This window comes from Coturnix japonica, chromosome 2 (genome assembly GCF_054131305.1).
Source record: "Coturnix japonica strain WE chromosome 2, WE-NBRP24, whole genome shotgun sequence".
In the NCBI taxonomy this organism is placed as follows: Eukaryota; Metazoa; Chordata; class Aves; order Galliformes; family Phasianidae; genus Coturnix; species Coturnix japonica.
This window is the reverse complement of record NC_140664.1, coordinates 117,244,139-117,259,350: the sequence shown is the minus strand read 5'-3', so window position 1 is coordinate 117,259,350 and position 15,212 is coordinate 117,244,139.

The window sequence follows — 15,212 nt, the reverse complement described above, 5'->3', positions numbered from 1 at the left end:
AGGAGAATGGGGGGAACAAGCTGAAAATGCAAGAGGAAGGCAGAGGACTGAATTGACCCTTTTTTACCCCCTTGCCATTCAGATGCTTACAGATTTTATCAGGATTTTTAGCTGCAGGGCAAAAAGCTTCTTTATAGTTCCTTCCAAAGCTCGCTGCCAAATGCAGGCTGCGGTCTCAGCAGCTGTAACCCAGCCCCAAGGCTCACACATCCCAATGGGAAAGAGCTCAGAGCAGCACTCAGGATTTTGCAGGGGGAAGACTGAAGCATCCTCTAAGGCCTCCAAAAGGCAGTACTGAGTGTGTTTCACACAGGGTTTTGGCAAGACATGGCCACAGCGGCATCTCCCCCTGTGGGTGATGGGCATAGGGGTCAGATGGCACTGCTACCATTCCCCACTGCCCAGGGACTGCAGGGCAGGAAGGCCAGCACTGAGCATCTCTGCCCTCCCCCAGAGCTGAGGTGCAGGGCCTGGAGTCACCTTCTTGCAGGCAGAATTCAGTGTTTTTATGGCATGTCTGGGACTAGTTTCTCATCTCTTTTTTTTTTCTCCCCAGTGGAGACTTGCTCATTTGTAATAGGAAGGTTCATTGTTTTCCTGTCTGATATTTCTTTGATTACTTAAAAAGAAATCCCAGAGGCTTGTTTTCACAAAATAGTGATTGCATAATTGATGTGATTATGATGTATTTTGCTGTGTCACTGCTGCTGGGTTGATTATTTTGAGAAGCCCCAAGCTCTGTTAACACTGCCATGTGCTGTACGTGCATGGCCTGGGCCTCCCCCCCCACCCCCCCACCCCCCACAAGAGCCCTTTGAGCACTGCTTCCTTCCACTGGGGCCATGCCAGGCTGTGAGGAGAGCAGGCTGACCTACAGGGAGAGGGCTGTGTGGGGAACTACCACCCGTCTTCTGGGTGAATAACAACCTAACAGTGTGAATAATGTACCTAAAATCATGGAGTACAGCTGTAAAATCACAGGCACAAATTCCAGGCTTTTTCCCTGGCTAAAAATGTGCAGATAACGCAATGCAGCCCAGTAAGGCGTGCTGGAAGTAAAATTCCTCCCAACACAAAATAGTGCAGCAGATCATTAATGGTAATTATTCATCGTAACCTGAAAGGGTACCAGCTCAGTGCAGGTAGGAATATGTAACAGGTCACCCAGGGAAACCATGGGAGAGAGGAAAGCCTTCCACGTTATGGCTGGAAATTGTTAATCATTTTCAGCTTGAGGCTAGAGGCTGTCCTAAGAGCCCTTTCTTCCTCCTGGTGACATTCTTTTCCATTCCTTCACACTGTATTCTCTTTTCCTTTCCTTTCCTTTTTTAATACAGGGCTGAAACGTTGTTCTCGGGAAAGCTTCTTGGCCAGATTTTCAGCTTTCTGAACCTTTTGTTTTTCTCAACATGTCTGCAATTTTGACTATTTTTGTCCAGCGGTGACCTTTGGAATTCCAGCATAATTTCCCTCCCCTTCCTGGTGCCCTCACGTGACCCAGGAACACAAACATCTGAGAGACCTCTGGGCATCTTCACATCTGCTGGTATATAAGATCAGAGCCATTGTGTGATGTATTTTTAACAGCAGGTGTTGGGCTTGGAGAAGGGTGTGTTGGTTTTTGAGGGGCTGGGCAGAATCTGCACTTAATTCTTAGTTCCCAGGCTATTTAGGAACAGCTTAAAAAACACACTTAATCTGTTTGTACAAATTTAACATTGTAAAACCACAATAAGGAATTGCTAATCAAGAGCAAGCCTGGATTTTGTTTCAGCTTTGCATCATTGCTGTCTTAAAAAAAAAAAAAAAAAAAAAAAAAAAAGGAAGAAAGAAAAAAACACCCAAAACCAAAGAAAAAAACACCCCACCATCGAACTTTAAAGCCGAGTCCAAGATTCTGGCTTACAACTCATTTTCATGAAGCACGATTGATTGATTACTTGAAGCCTGTTAATTATTATTTAGTCATGGTTTTCAACACAAACTCCTTACAGCAGCAAAACAAACAGTGTGTTTGTTTTATCTTTTGCCAATTAACACAGTTTGAACATGACTTAAAATAAGCCTTCAGCTCAGGCTCCGATTCATGACTGCATCACTCCCATTTACGCTTCTGTAATTCCATTGACTTCCATGGCATTGCAAATACTGCACTGCAAAATGAAACGCTTCTTAATTGACCCCGCCACCACGCGCAAGGCAGCGCATGGCGCACCACAGCCTGATGTATGAGACTCTTCCTTTGCCCATTAGCAGCAATTTAGCATCTAAATTTAAGAAATGGCATAAGCAGAGTGTTTTCCCCAAAATATCATTGAAATCCTATTTTCAAGGAAATCTCTTTCGAATTTTTTTTTTTTTTATCAGACAAATCTAAAATGGTGCTTAGTGTTCAGTTATCTGCCAGGTATAAATGGCATAAATGGATGATTACTTTAAATACATCTTCTCTGAGAAGGGAGTTATGGGACCTCACAAAAGCATCAAGCTGTGACTACTTTCAGGAAATCACCTGGAAATAAATAAGATGATAAAGGTTGCTTGCAAGTCCCTGGATTCTCGTTGCCTTTTTAGGCAGATAATTGAATTCAGTATGAGCTGTAATTCCTTTCTGGTATCACTAAGGAACAAATTATTTATTATTTGGGAGAACAGACAGAGTGACCTGACAGGTCCCTTCAGTCACAGCACCTATGATTATAAATTCTCATGGCATCCATCGCATGGGTGTATCTGCACTAAAATACAGAGGCAGATTTCAGCCTTGTTGAAGTGAGGAGATCTTTTGTTGGTGGTTTCAGCCTAGTTTCACCTGTCCACATTTCAAGGCTCTGTTTGAATGCTACCACGTGACCTGTTGGGTTGTCTCTGGCTGGAGTCAGAACAGCTATTTCTAAGCGGTTACTTTTAATAACATACCGTGTGTGGGTACTTCTTAAATGCAAGGCCCCCATTGTGGATCAACTGAATCTTCTCTGGATTCATCCCATCTCCGGAGCGTTGAATTTGTATCCTACTCTATTCCAGATCTTGATACAGAAATACACAAAGGGGATTTGTATCAAGCTGCCATCGCAGGAGCAACCCAACCCTGCCTCCTGCCTACTGCTTCCTGCAGCTGCAACATGCCACGTGCTGTCTCAGAGCCAAGTAAACAGCAGCCAAACATGCCTACATGCAGTTAGCTTGTTGGACTGGTCAGAGCTCATATCCTGCCCTCTCCTCACCCTCTTCCCCAGTTCATCCTTTTTCTTCTATCAAGTGAGTTATGGGATACCTGCACTTTCTGGATCCTGCTACCATCTATCCAGGAAAGTATAACTTTTGTGGTCAGGGAAGTGGCTTTCACATAACCAAATCACTGTTTCTTAAATGGTAGGATGCCTGTGAGTGAAACCTCTTTTCTTTTATTCTTGTCTTTCTGTTGTTGTTGCTTGTTTGTTTGTTTTTCTTTAAGTTATTTCTAATCTATAGTTGAGGAAATGGCACTATTGGCTCTCTTAGCATCTTCTTGTCTCTCACTTCAAGAAAGACAACAAGGCAACAGAGAAGGACAGTGGAGCTGTGAAGGCTCTGGAGCACAAGTCTTATGAGGAGCAACTGAGGGAACTGGGGGTCTGGAGAAGAGGGGGCTCAGAGGAGACCTTATTGCTCTCTACAATGATCTGAAAGGAGCAGGGAGGTGTAGCGAGGTGGGAGTCAGCCTCTTTTCCCATGTAGCTAGTGGTAGAACAGGAGGTAATGGCCTTAAGTTGCACCAGGGCAGGTTCAGGCTGGACATGAGAAAAAATTTCTTCTCAGAAAGAATGATGATGCACTAACAGGCTGCATAGGAAAGTGGTGGTGTCACCATCCCTGGAAGTGTTTGATAAACATGTAGTTGTGGCACTGAGGGATACAATATGAGGTGACCTTCAGACACTGAGGATGCTGCCAGACTTCTGCACTTTGATAACAGTGCATGCCCAGTGTTCCTATGAACAACATTGTTTTTCTCCTACTCTTCTTCTCACTTCACCCCATGAATACTCCATCCACAGGATTATCTTCAAGAGGTCAACTGCAACAGTGTGAGACCTGTGAGACAGACAGGCTCCCCTCACTCAGAGGGTATCAATCCGAATTCACATGTGATGTGTGGGCTCTCTGACCATTGCACCACCAAGATTCACCACCATTTTTCTTACTGATCTTGTCATGCTGCCCGACCTTGAAGGCACGCTTTGGAAATGCATGTCAGGTCAGGCCTGGCAAGGGAGGATAACACTTTGTTTGCAAACCTCAAAAGAGCTTAGATGTGAATTAGGTGCTTGGAGGCGCACACTGTTAAGATCTTGGCAAGTTCTTGGCCAATATTTAGGAATTTTTCTGGCAGGGAAATAGATACCTTCAGGCATATGCAGCAGCTCAATGAGAATGCAAATGGTGGTGCTGAGAGGTACAGCAGCAGTTGAGTGGTGCGGGGCAAGTAAACTTGTTGTGAATCTAATCCAAGTCAACTGCATGTAGATAAGAGCTCCGAGATTCTGTAACTGTGAACTGAAGGAGGTGCTGGAAATGAAGGATGCTAATAAAACCAGGAGAAATCCGATGGAACAGAAAAAATCCATTTAATGACCTCCTCCGGTAAGGGCTGTACAACGACATTTAACCCTCTGTTAAAAATCAGACCCTCAGCACTTGCAGCTTGCCTGGAATTAGAGGGAAGGTGGCTACATCAGGACTAGCAGAATCAGTCATGTCCTGAGGGTGGGCTGAAACCTTAAACTGTGTTTATGGAAAAACAATGTGCTTCTTTACCTCCCTCCAACCTGGATGCACAGAACTGCTTTGAGTTGCAAGCAGTCTAATTAATCTGGTCTGTGCCTGCTTGTCAAAGCTTTCTTGTGGTGAGATCATTTCTTGCCATTTTAAGAGAAAAGTGTTTGATTTCAGAGCAAATTGTTTGAATTTCAATTCGGGGATATCCAGTAGCATTTTGGGTAGGGAAAAGGTATCCTGAGTCTGTGTGCCACCCATGTGCAGGCCAGAAGTGGTGCCTGCTGCACTCACTTGATGTGGAACGTACAGACAGATGGACACAGCCACAGCACTGGGCAGTGGGAGCTCAGCACGGCTCAGCCCAGCCCTTGCACATCATCCACCCTGCCTCTCTTACCCACCTCACTAAGCTCAGGGCAGCCAAGCTGAGCCCTTCACAAGAGCCCTTGAAGCTTGGGCTGATGCGACCCATATCTATTTTCAGTCCTAAAACTGTTACACTTTATATGGAAAATTAGCAGAATCCAGGCAAAACAATTTATCTTATCCTATCCATTACCAAAAGCTGAGCTGCCTTTCTCATTCTGAGCAAAACATGTTTTTCTTCTTGGCCTGTCTTTTCTTTTGTGTGGCATCTACATTTCAGCGTGAACATCTCTCAGCATGCAAATGTGCCTCACCTCAGCAGAACGGCTCCTGTTGGATGCAGCGTTGTCTGCGCGGCGGTGTGCTGGAAGAAAGCAGATTTTCCTATGATGTACAGATCAATTCACCTTAACCCAACAAAATGGGTGCTATTGTTATTGCTTTTCTTTGCACACTGTGGAAGAAACACAGCGGAAGAGCAGACATGAAATAGATTTTTCAAACAAACCCCTGAGAGAACAATGGTTGAAATGAGTCTCTTCAAGGTTTCTGTGTCATCAAATGTTATTGTTGACACTGTGAATGTAGCAATAGTTGTTACGCTAATTAGAGCGTTGTAGTACTAGAAACAGGAACTGTAAAAAGACTGTATCTGGAAGGTACTAATAATCTTCTGATACCTGTATTTTTGCCATTCTTTATCATTATAATGAGAGTGTTAATGTGCAGAGGAGAAATCGCGTGTGTCCTTAATAAAGAACGAAGCAGCACAGTTGTTATCATCTTGAGTATCGTATTCATTTAAAATCAAGTAGGCAACTCAAAGGTTAAGAGCTTTAATGTTCCTGAACTGTACAACTGAAGCACTATAGTCCACGTTATTGTTAGCAATTACACAAAGTGCTTTGAGTTTTCATTAGAAACTTCATTTTCCGGAAGAAAGTCCCCCACAACTTTAGCCAGCACTGAAGTGTGACCATTTAACAGCCAGACACTTTTGCATCAAGTGCATCACGAGATGTTGTCATGACATAATTTGCTCCCAGCTATTTACATGCTTTTATATAACCATCCTCAGTCTTCAGCCTCTCAAGTTTTCATGCTACGTACCATTCCAGAGAGATTTAGGAATTTTAAGCTCTGTATCTAGAGAATAATGTGATATTCCTCATACATTCCTCCTACACCAGGAACATGACATCTACTTGCAGCTTTTCCAAGCACAAGGAAGTACACACAGTTGTATCCAAAGACTATTCATAGCGGTATCCAACACTCTTCCCAAAGCTTTCCCACCCCTTGTAAAAAAATAAGAAGTCACCAGGACCTCCTTACAATTTTTGTTCTGTTCGGAGAGCTTAGGGGAACAAACAAGATATGTAGCATAATTTTCTGATCAACCACCCAGGCACTGGAGTAAACTGAGACAGAAATTTAGCTCTGTCCCCCCACTTTTCAGCAACACGCAATGTCCTAAGTTGAAACTTACGCGCTATTAGAGAAAAAATATCACTATCTATCTGACACAGCAGGGATGCAGTCCCTTCAGGATGGATCAAGTAAGTGACAAAAAGAAAATGGGGTTGAGCCAGGATATGGTGAGACAGGAGTCACTTTTGCCAACATTTTTCCTGATCTGCAGCTGTGCAGATGCCACAGTGATGAAGCCATATAGGAACCACTTAAAATAAGCTTCTGGCCCACATGCAGAAACAATCCAGAAACCAGAGTGGTACCCCAGGCTCTGATCACCTCTTGCATAAAACTCCTTCAGGGCTCTGGAAATGGCCCTGCTGAGGGTGAGGCTTGGAGGCACCATTTCCCAGCAGTCTCAGTGGTCCACAGTGGCAGGGATTGCGGTGGGGACGACTTCATATTTCAGTGAATGTCACAAATCACCAGCATGAAAAGAAATGAAAGAAAACCTGAAGGAGAAAATAGCTGTCTTTCCTTCTCTAACTAGCTGGTTTCCCGACCTCTGGCATAATCCCATCCTCCCCTGATTGACTCATAACCAGTTTGGTTTCGTCCAAGCCACAGCTGCGTCAAGGCACAGTGAGAGTCAATCAACCCTACCAGCTTCGTCTGTGTTTCACGACAGTTTAATCACTGAAGACTGTCTCTGTGTTGAAATATTTCCCCTTGGGGTTTCGGATAGCAGTATTATATCAAAGCAAAAGGAACCAAAAAGTGAAAAAGGCTCATGTCCTCATCCAAATCATTTGGAGTTGATACAAAAACACCTCTCCCTCTGCCTCTGTAATGAGCACGCACTCTTAGAGCAAGCCCTCCGGCTTGTGCAGTCAGAGTGGCTCACAGTTCAGCTGCAATTTCTGCACGTTGCATTCTTCCTTTCATTGATGCCAATGATGATACCAGTCAGAGGATGCAGCCCGGAAAGATGGTCAGCCAGCTGAAATGGGGGGAAGAGGGGATACTACTGAGGATTGATAATAAAAGTATTGTTCTCTGGGCCAGACTTCGTACTGGTGGCAGTTAGGAATTAGACTGAAGTACTCAGACTGCTTTCTAACCAGGCTGAGGGTGACGATAAGATGAGGATCAGAGGAAAAACTTCTATTCAACAGTGCCAGTTTCAGGTTATAATTCTGAGTACACAGTGCCGTATTTTCCCTCAAATCATATTTTTTTAGTAAGTGGCTGATGCGTCTCAAATTGCTGTGTTGAGATTCAACCTCCCCCCCACTGCCACGGAAAAAGGCGAAATGGAGAGAGAACAGAACTGAGCACTGCTGACATGGAGCCTGAATACTATCATCCTTCCCCACAACAAGCTTGTTCACTTGTTTTGTTGAAAATGCCTAATCAAATGGATATTATTAATGTATACAAAAAATATCCAGTATACAAGTAACACTGCTGTAAGGAAAACATCTTTTTCAAGAAAGTTACAAAAATTATAGGTCACTGCACCCACCAAAGTTATTTTAGCAGAGCCATGTTGTTAGCACTGGAACTAAGCCATGTTTTCACAGTCAAATGATAGGCCTTTTCTAAGGTCGTGCCCACCCAGTACAAAGCCCACTAAGTGCTTCATTGAAATGGCTAAATGGAATTCACACTTCTCAGGCAATCGTTTTATTATGATCTGTATGAGTATTCACAATGTAACTTTTAAAATCTTGGAAATAAAGCAGGCCGGTATCTGAGAGCAATCATATTGCGTGTCACGTTGAAAAGCGTGTGATTTGGGTCTTTCACTTCCAATGTATAATATACCATACAATGAAATTAGCATTTGTTACCTTACTCTGTCCTTTCAATCACATGTTTCTGACTTACATTTCTCAAGAAGAAAAAAAAAAATCCACTTAGAAATAATAGAAATCAAGATTTCATCTTTTCCTACTGCGACTTACTGAACACACATGTAATGTTTGTAAGTGGTGTGGAACCTTTAAGGAGGTGACAGCAGAAATGGCAGTGTGTGTCTTGGAAGTACAGCTAGAAAATTAAAGAGTATTGCGTTTATGCAATCCTTTGAGTCTTGTGGGCTGAGGTCACATACGGAGATGCTGATTTCACTTCTGAAGCTGGGTTGTATTTAACTGAATTTAGGATCCCTCAGAATTCACTGGCTGTTTGTTTTTCAGTATCTGGCTTAGGCTAATCTCAACCAAAATGCAGTGAATGGACTCACAAAACCAGACTTCCATTATTCACCACAAATGGATCCTGTTTGTCTATTAACCTTATAAATAGATAAGCCAGGGAAACATCCGCGTGGCCTTGCAGGATTATCTTGCTCAACCTCAGTAAAGATTTTGTTGCTGCATGACAATCTTGTAAGCAGTCTATGGAGCAATTCCAGAGGGTGGATGCATAACAGAGAAAGGAGAGGAGAGGAGAGGAGAGGAGAGGAGAGGAGAGGAGAGGAGAGGAGAGGAGAGGAGAGGAGAGGAGAGGAGAGGAGAGGAGAGGAGAGGAGAGGAGAGGAGAGGAGAGGAGAGGAGAGGAGAGGAGAGGAGAGGAGAGGAGAGGAGAGGAGAGGAGAGGAGAGGAGAGGAGATAAAAGTGTCAAATACACATGTACAACATGGAGAAAAAATGGTTATGGAGCAGTGCTTTGGGAAAGGAGACTAGCATTATAATGGCTGATTTAGTAATTCTATAAGTCAGACTTCGTGTTGGGTGTACTCATATGGGAGCACAGCTTTGCATTTGCTGTCCACAAAGCACTAGTCCAGCTGCAAGGATGCACTTAATTTTGACTACTTAGTATCAGAGAACGGAGGAGTTCTGGGAGGCATCCCCAGGGTAAATAAGGTGTCCATTGAGGAGGGACTGGAGAAACATCAAAGGAACTGTGCCAGGGACAGCAAGGAAGAACCATCTTCAAGTATGTAAAAGAAGAGGAACACCTAACCTGTATTTCTGCAGTGACAAGAAGCAGCAACACTCTTTAATTGTACCAAGGGAGACGCAGGCTAGGTATTTCAGGAAATACCTTCCTAACAATACAGGCAGACAGTGAAGCACCAAGGTTCGCTGTCTGGAAAAGCACTGGAGCACCCAGTACTACACGTCTTGCAAATCACTGGTACAAATCTCTCAAGAACCATGCGTACATAGTGAGTTTGCCTTCTAAGACCCTTCCAGCCCTTTCCCTTCCAGTCCCTCTGCTTAGTTTGGATGTAAAGCCTTTGCAGGGCAGCTTTTCAGGCTACCCTAAAGAAGTGGCTGCAATAAACAGGCAGCGGGATTACTGTCAGGACACCTGAGAGAGACAAAAACACCTCTAAGGAACGGGAGTCTTGCCATTCAGATGGACTTTTAATTTGGTTCAATCTTCAGTCCCTGCCTGCCGCTGGAATTACAGGCCATCTTTTTAAAGAGTCTTTGTGCTATCACAAAAGAGCAAAACCTCTCTAGTTTCCTTTTTGTTATTTTTTTAACACTGTAAATTATCCGTCCTGGTACTGCAGTCCCCAGGCTCAAATCACGTTGCACACATCACTGCCATTTCCAGATGAACATTTTTATCATGTAATTGCTCAAAACTGTGTAATAACAATTGCTCCTGTTTACATTAGTGCATGCCAGCAAAAGTGGAGGGGGAGAATTTGAAGCCTTTCCATTATTATTTATACAAATCTCAGGTTTCGTGGTTGGGAAGTGTGGAATTCACACAGATAAATGGTAATGAGCCACCACTAAGAGATGAAAACGTAGGTCCAGAGTCCCCAGTACTGAGCATTAAGTGCCAACAGTACATTAAGCATGACCCAGAAGGGGAAAGGTGGAGTCTGCCTTCTCAAGAGGGTTTATGATGTTAAAAGAATCTCGCAATCTAAAAAAGATCTTTCCAGCTAGATATGCCATTTTTCATTCTCGTGCACACACAGATCAAGGGAAGGCCGTGAGTCTGTGGCTCATAAAGCAGTTTTCTAAAACTTCTTAATCTCCTTCGCTTTGGGAAGTGCTAAGATCTTGTCTCCTCTACTTTGCCTTCGCTTACTTATTTATGAACCTAAAGCCCGGCTTTTTCGGAAAAGAGGGGAAATTACTTTGAAGTTAATTTTAGATGTAGAAGCAAACCCTGACCACAAAAATGCTTTCAAAGGGTCACAGCACTGTCTGGAGATTGAGTTGTCCTGACACTTCCTAATATCGGGGATAAAGCACATTCCATTCACCATAATGTGAGATATAGAACTTAGTCAGGTTTTATGGGTTAAAAAATGGCACCCTACAAAATTAAACTTTGAGAGGACTTTATTTTCCTGTATTTTTCTAAGTATTCCTAAATTCAGATCCCCCAAGGATGATTCTGAGCTTGAATTCACCACAAGTACATGTTTTTTCAACATAGGCATCACAGAGATGGTTTCATCACCATACACTGTACCCATTTCCCGAGCAGTTAATTGTGTGGTCACGGATCTGAAAACAAGCTCATAGTTTAACTTTCCAAGAATGCTTTTCTTAAAGTCATCCGCTTTCTAGATACATATCAGTTCACATATCTTGCTAAGGATGACTGAAAGAACCAGAAATGTACTCAGGTATGAGTCTGAGGAAATGCCCCATTAAACACATTACAAAAGTAAGGATATAACCGTACATCTTATAAAGATTCTGGCTGAAAGTTTACAACTGTTTAGAAAAGAACCATTCTCTACTTGCTCTCTTCCTCTATTACAATAATAAACAAACACCGATTATCAGAAATAGTATCTAATATCTGTATACCTTGTTTTCAGTTTTATCACTGAATCTTAGAACAGCTTAGATTGGAAGGAACCTCCAAGAGTTCCAGCCCTCAAACATAATACATCACTCATTTTCAACCATAACATACCTCTTGCGGTCTTCAATTATTTCATAAAGTGAAAGAAATATTTTATATGTACATATACTTAACCTTCACTATGATCAAAATATGCCAATGGATGGCTATGACACAATGTCTTGAACAGGCTCCTCTTTACTTCCAGTGACCATGAAACTCTGAGCTCTGAAAGTAGGGATTTTTTTCCTTTATTAAGCTCTGTCTAAACTATTATTTATATGTGGATATATGTACAGGTGTGTATATAACAAGGGGACTATTTGCAAAAGTATTGGCAATTTTGGATGCCAGGTCCCTGCAGAACCAGACACTCCAAATGATTATTTGCTTCTTCAGGCCTTGATTATTATTATTTAATAAGAAATATCTGAGTTTTTGATTCACAGTCTTCTTTTTAGTGTATTTTTCATCACTTCAATTTCTGTCTTTTGAAGACATCCATAATAGCTTTAGCTGTGATGCCATCAAGTATTAAAACCCATCATATTCAATGTGGATGACCTTCCTCCCAGGGCTTCTCAGACACTCTATGAAGCATCATTGCTTACACGGAACTATCTTTGCGTTGAGTAGGCAAGAATGCCAAGACCATGGCAGGATGAGAAATGCCCCATGATGTGCCAGCATCCATGTATGAGGAGAGCTGTGGTTGGAGAAACTACTGATGGGCACCCTAAGGTACCATGACACATTCTGAGAAAGACTCTGATGTGTGATGCTTTGGTTGCTTTTGGCATAGAAACCCATGTTATGGTGGTTCTGTATTTTCATTTGAAAGTACATTAAACCGTTTTATTTTAAAGATCAACCAGATAAATGGAAGAGCAAGCCTTTGAGCATGCTGGTAATACATGCTTTAGGTTACTTTATCTCTGGGAATGGGCCAAAGTGGTTTCTGTCTGTGTGCGTGTGTCTATGTAATTAGCCCACAAATTCAAATGCAAATAAAACTAACTAGGCAATGCATGTAAATAACCATCAGCGCCATGATATGTATCATTCTCAAAATATGATTCCCATGCATTACAAAGACACGGGGACTGTGAAAGGACAAAGAAATCTCAATTTTCATTTCAGTCGCTAGGAAGAGCTGTGGGGGAGCCTGGATACTCCTGCACTTCAGCACCTAAAATGGGAAGTAAAGCAGTAGAGTAGAACCAGTTTTCATGCACAAGGAAGTGGCTAGGATGATAGAAACAGTGGTAGATGGTAGATGGTAGATGGTGGTGGAGAATGGAGGCCATGACTTGCAGAGGTTCCTGGTTTGGAAGCTGCTTGCTGTCATGGGGCTCACCAGGTGGGAGCTCGGGTGTCTGAATGGGACTCAGGACAAACTGAGTTCAAGTCACTTGGAGATTTTCATGGGCCAGATGTCTGCAGAAGTGAGTATGTGGCCTCGCTCAGCACCTGGCCTCCCCTCTGGAGTGCTTCAAGGACAACCTCACCCTATGGGTCAGGCTTCAGGCCTGCACATGGGGCAGTGCCTGTGACACGCAGGCACACCTTCCTTTGGCCTCCAGCGACCTCCACCCAGCATTTTTGTCCTCTGCAACGTGGCACAGTCATTGCCACAGGTGCTCCTGTGAGGCAAGGCTTGTGTCAGCCAGCCTTCAGCCTTCCAGCTCCTCTGTCACCTGCCGTGAACCAGGACTTGCTGTGGCAGTGTAAGCTGCTACCAGCAGTAGCCCATGTCACTGTCACTGGAGCCATAGCAGCCTGGAAGGCAGCTCCCCACATTCTTCTACAGATGCTTTCCCAGAGTGAGCACTGATTTCACAATATTCAGCCCTCAGTTTCTCATCTACCCTGATGACGAGGGTCAGAAGAGCTGTCACCATCACTACTGGCATGCATGGACAATGTCACCTGCTGCCAGGAGAGGCAAGGGAACTACATGGAAACACGATGCCATCAAAGAGAACTTGGGCTGTGACGTTATGTTTGTGAAGTGGGAAGAAAACCATCAGAAGATACAAAATAAAACAGGAATGCATGGAAACTGTAAAACTGTTTAAGGTCAGCTTGTGTAAATGCTTGTTAAGTTTTATTGCAAAGAAGGATAAACACCACAGAAATGTTAAAGGTGTTTTGTTACTGGTTCTAGCTTCATCTTCAAGAAGGCTGGAGCCTGCCAAGGAGACGGACACACCGTGTCTTCCCTCCTTTCTTCTTCCTCCACTATTCTCATCCCCTCCTTTTTCTTGCATATTGGGAGGTACCACTTCTCTCTGGATCCCAAGAAAGACACAAACACTTTCTAGTCCAATAACTATTAATTAATATGATTACAAATAAGGTGAAAGGGAGTTATAAATTCAGGTGTCCCATCTGATTTTGGGGAGCAGGTGATGTGCTGCATGGGATGGGCTCTAGTGAGCTCTGCTTGCGGTGTAGATTCCCCAGTGTCATGGGAAGACAATGTGAGTCCGTGATCAACCAAGTGAATGCCTTTTTTACATATTTCATGTCTGTACAGCAAACTCTCCTTTCCAGCACCAGGAAGGTCAGAGAAGTCATTAAGGGGCAGCCATGTCCTGTTGGCTGGAAAGAGCCCTGAGTACAATGAGAATGACACAATCTCTGTGCTATCTCGTTCCATGATATGAGCCTCCTGTCAGACCAGATGACGCAGGACACGCTGGGCCAGCTGGGCATGTGGGAAGATGGGGCTGGCAGCAGCACTACACTGCCCTGCTGGTATTGAGGGATGATCCGGAGTGACCCTGAGAGTGTGAATGCTGCTGAAATTCTTTTGCATCTTGGCCTGTAACAACCTCACTGCATACCAGTTCTGTAGGAGAATAAATTCCTTCTTTCAGCCTCTGAGTTCAATTAAATTAACTCTCTTCTTTTTGTTAAGTGTCCAAGTAAGAAAGTAAGTGGCATCAGAGCTGAATGTTCACCTTACCTTTCTGGGCTGGAACAGCTCTCCTACAAAGATACGCTGAGGGAGCTGGCCTTGGTGAGTGTAGAAAAGAGAAGGCTCTTGGGAGACCTCATTGTGGCCTTCATTACTTACAGGGAGCTTATAAACAGGAGGTAGAGCAACTTTTTACATGTACAGATAGGGATAGGACAAAGGGAAATGGCTTAAAACCAACAGAGGTGGGACTTAGATTAGATGTTAAGATGAATTTTTTTATTATTTATGAATTTTGCAGGAGTCCTTCCAGCACAGAAGTTAGGATGCTAAAGAGGAAAGGTGATCCCTCAATTAAAGCACTGGCCTAGACAGCTGCCTACAAGTGTAGGGGATAATTAATAGACAGATGGATTTTATACTAGGCTCTTGGCCTGTTAATGGTGCTATCAGCTTTGCTGACTACAGTTTATTCAAGAAGCTTTACAGATGGTGTGATAACAGAACAGCTGTTATCTGGTCATTTTAAATGCTGGATCAAATCTTAATATCATAATAGAAATCTTTTTTCACAGTGTATTATAATTAAAGTAACACCAAGACTTCGCCTTCTCATCTTCTGAATACTCTGAAGTACAAATACTGACAGAAGCTGAACTATTTTCAAACACCATAAATTTACCCATAGTATCCATGTGCCATTCACACTTAGCTTCGGGTTGACTCCAAATCAGTGCTCTCACTCTATTTGCGTCTGTGTTTGCAGAAGCCATATTAACTAGAGGCTAAAGGGGATGAGGATGTACTATTGAAATTTTACAAGTACTTGTTGAGATTTTATCTCAAATACTGAGATAACTTTGATTTCCCCTCTTCATGACAGACCTTGAAGCACTGCCTACAACTGGGTCT